Source organism: Mastomys coucha, unplaced genomic scaffold, assembly GCF_008632895.1.
Source record: "Mastomys coucha isolate ucsf_1 unplaced genomic scaffold, UCSF_Mcou_1 pScaffold5, whole genome shotgun sequence".
Taxonomy (NCBI): domain Eukaryota; kingdom Metazoa; phylum Chordata; class Mammalia; order Rodentia; family Muridae; genus Mastomys; species Mastomys coucha.
This window is the reverse complement of record NW_022196911.1, coordinates 68,021,566-68,024,770: the sequence shown is the minus strand read 5'-3', so window position 1 is coordinate 68,024,770 and position 3,205 is coordinate 68,021,566.

Genomic DNA, 3,205 nt, shown 5'->3' with positions numbered 1-3,205 from the left:
AAAAAAAAAAAAAAAAAAAAAAAAAGAGTCTGAATAACCCTAAACGTCTAAAGTTGAGCAGAGTGGACTAAGCTGAAGGGAAGACAGGAAGAGGAGATAGATCTCAGTGACGGCTGCTTATTTGGGGCTTGTATCTTGGACTGAAAAATGCAAACAAGAGAACTAGTGGAAGTTTCTAGGGTACATGTTTTTATGAGTAATGCTCCTTACATGACTGCTCAGGGCAGTCATGGCTGACAGGTTCATTCCAGGCTAAGGGTCAGCCAGACAAGTAAAATGGGGGATGGGGCAAATTTGTTGTGGATTTGTTAGACAGTGATTACAGTAGTGAAGTAAGTTAGGAAGAGAAGGAAGCAAAAAAATAAAAAGGAAGCTGGTGGATAGTGAAAGGTGGTGCGCATAACAGGGACTAGCGATGGGGAATCTGTGGGTGACACACAAGTGAGCTGAAAGGAGAAAATGGTGCTTAGAGTGGGTGACTGGAAACCAAGAGTTGGGGCATGCTGTGGTTATGGCTAATGAGCTGGTCTTGTGCAGAAGCTGATTGGTTGCATGAGGAAGAGAGGAAGTCAGGCAGGTGTTAGACAGAGTACTGGCTGGGTCATCACCGTGGGTGACTAAGTCCCCCAAAGGTTTGAGGTTGAAGTAGGATAAAGACAAGTGCTAAGAAGCAAGAGCCAACGTCATTGAAAAATGAGTTTTCAGATTACAGCACCAAAAAAATAGTAAGTGGGGCTGGGAATGTGGTTCAGCTGGTACAGTGCTTGCCTAGCATACACAAAGTCCTGGCACCTCATAAAACTGGGCATGGAGGCCACTACTCAGGAAATCAGAAACTCAAGGCCATTCTTGGCTCCACAGGGACTTCAAGGCCAGCCTGGACTACATAGGGAGTTCAAGGATAGCCTGGACTACATTGGGTACAGCTAAAAGAGTTAGTTAGAGGAAGGAAAAGGGAAAAGAGGGAGAAGATGGAGTGTTGAGTGTGGTGATGGAGAATATTGAAATGTGCTGGTGCTGAGTCCATGAAGGAGAGAGCCTTCCCTGAGAGGTTTGAGGAAACTGTCCTCAGGAGGGGCCAGGTGGAGAGGGGCCTGTGAACCTCTAAATCTGCACCCCTCACCAGGTCACAAGCAGGAACACCATCCTCGTCTTTTCCCCACTCCATCACCAAAACCTAAACGTCTAAGGATGCTCCTTAATTCAAACCTCAATGGCCCCCACAACCTTAGGAAGAGTATGCTGGCCACTGGCCTGGCTTTGCCCATGGCTCCCTCCCCTAGCCTCTGTAGACAGGCACACCTATTCAAATGCAAACCTGATATTGTCTCTCTCCTACTTAAAACACCAGTACTCCAGTATCCCTTCCTCACCACCCCCACATCTTCCCTCTTCCTCCTACCCACATTTTGTGACAAGATGCAAGTTCCCCCATTATAGTTCAGTAGCCTTTCACCATCAAGTATCCCAAACTTCCGTCTCCATCCTGACTCACTGTGGACCTTGTCCTCACGCTCCAATCCCTCCTGATAGATTACACGTCTTCCTTTCCCTGAGAGTATGTCCCTCTGCTGTTCCAGTGTCCTAGCACACACATCTGTGGATACATGGATACAGCCTACTAATCTGTGAAGGAAACAACTTCCTCTAGAATGCCTTTCTTTTTTTTTTGGTTTTTTTTGTTTTTTTTGTAATTGTTTTTATCTTATGTGCATTGGTGTTTTGCTCCACATGTGTATCTTGTGTGAAGCTCTTGGAACTCCTGGAGCTGGAGTTACAGACAGGTGAGCTGCCATGTGCCGGGAATTGAACCCTGGTTCTGTGAAAGGGCAGCTAGTGCTCTTAACCTCTAATCCATCTCTCCAGCGCCTGTCTCTTCTTGGTTTTATTGTTTGTTTGTTTGGTTTGGTTTTCTCTCTGTATAGCCCAGCATGTTCTAGCTCACTTCCCTCCCCACCCCCCAACAAATGCTGGGATTAAAGGCATGTACCACCACAGCCTTGGCCTCTTTTTGTTTTTTAATTTCTGAATAAGATTTGTGGTGGTTTTGGTTTTGATTTTTGAGACAAACTATGTAGCCCTGGCTGACCTGGAACTCCCTCTGCTTTTCTTTCTGTCTCCCAGTAACTGGGACTACAGGCCCATGGCACCAAGCCTGGATCCTTTTAGGAACGTGGTACTGTGTACATAGATGCCCTTAGTCACCCTAAATGCTCATTAGCAGCTTTGTCCCTTGAGATCTTGTTTCTTCCATCTAAACACATTTTTATTTGTTTCAGTTTTAGGTTTGGGGTTTTGTTTTTGTAGCATTTTGTTTTGTTTTATCCCAGGTGCCCCTCATCCCTAAGATCTGGTCTCTTCACTCCTTACAGATATTTGCCAGTCTTAGCAAAAAAAAAAAAAAAAGTGAGTTACTGCTAATTTTATGTAAGTCAATACTAGGGTGTGGTGTAACGTGTGTGGTGTGACTTCGAGTCTGCCTACATGTGTCTGTGTGTCTGTGTGACTCTGTGTGTGTGTGTATGTGTGTGCTTGTGTATACCCCTGTGTGTGTGTGCCTGTGTGTATTGTGCTCTTGCCGGCTTATGTGGAGTCTAGGATGGATGGTGTCTTCCTCAATTGCTTTGTTTTCCACCTTTTTTCTTTTTTTTTGAGACAGGATCTCACTGAACCTGGAGCTTGCTATTTTGGCTAGGTTGGCTGGTCAACAAGTTCTAGACTCCACTTGTTTTGCCACCCTAGTCCCTGATTCTAGGGTTACAGATACATGTCCTCAAGCATCCTTATTACGGGGTTGCTAGGGATCTGAACCTGTGTTCTCATGTCTGCACAGCAAACATTTAGTGAGCCATCTCCCCACCTCATTCTTCATTTTATTGTTTTGAGTCTCATGTAGACAAGACTGGCCCTGAACTCCTGATCTGTTTGCCTCCACCTCTTGAGAGCTGAGATTACAGGGATATGCCAGCTTGTTTGTTTGTTTGTTTGTTTGTTTGTTTTAATGCCTGGGTCTTCCACTGACTCAGAACTCAATATGTATACCAGGCTGGCATCAAACTTGATACCTCCGGGCCTCCTGGTCTTACCTCTTAAATGCTGGGACTACGGGTTTGCAGCACCACACCCTACTCTGCCTGTTTTCTTTTTAACCATAGCACCTGCCTATGTACACTCCCACAAACACACAGACAAGAGACACTCATTA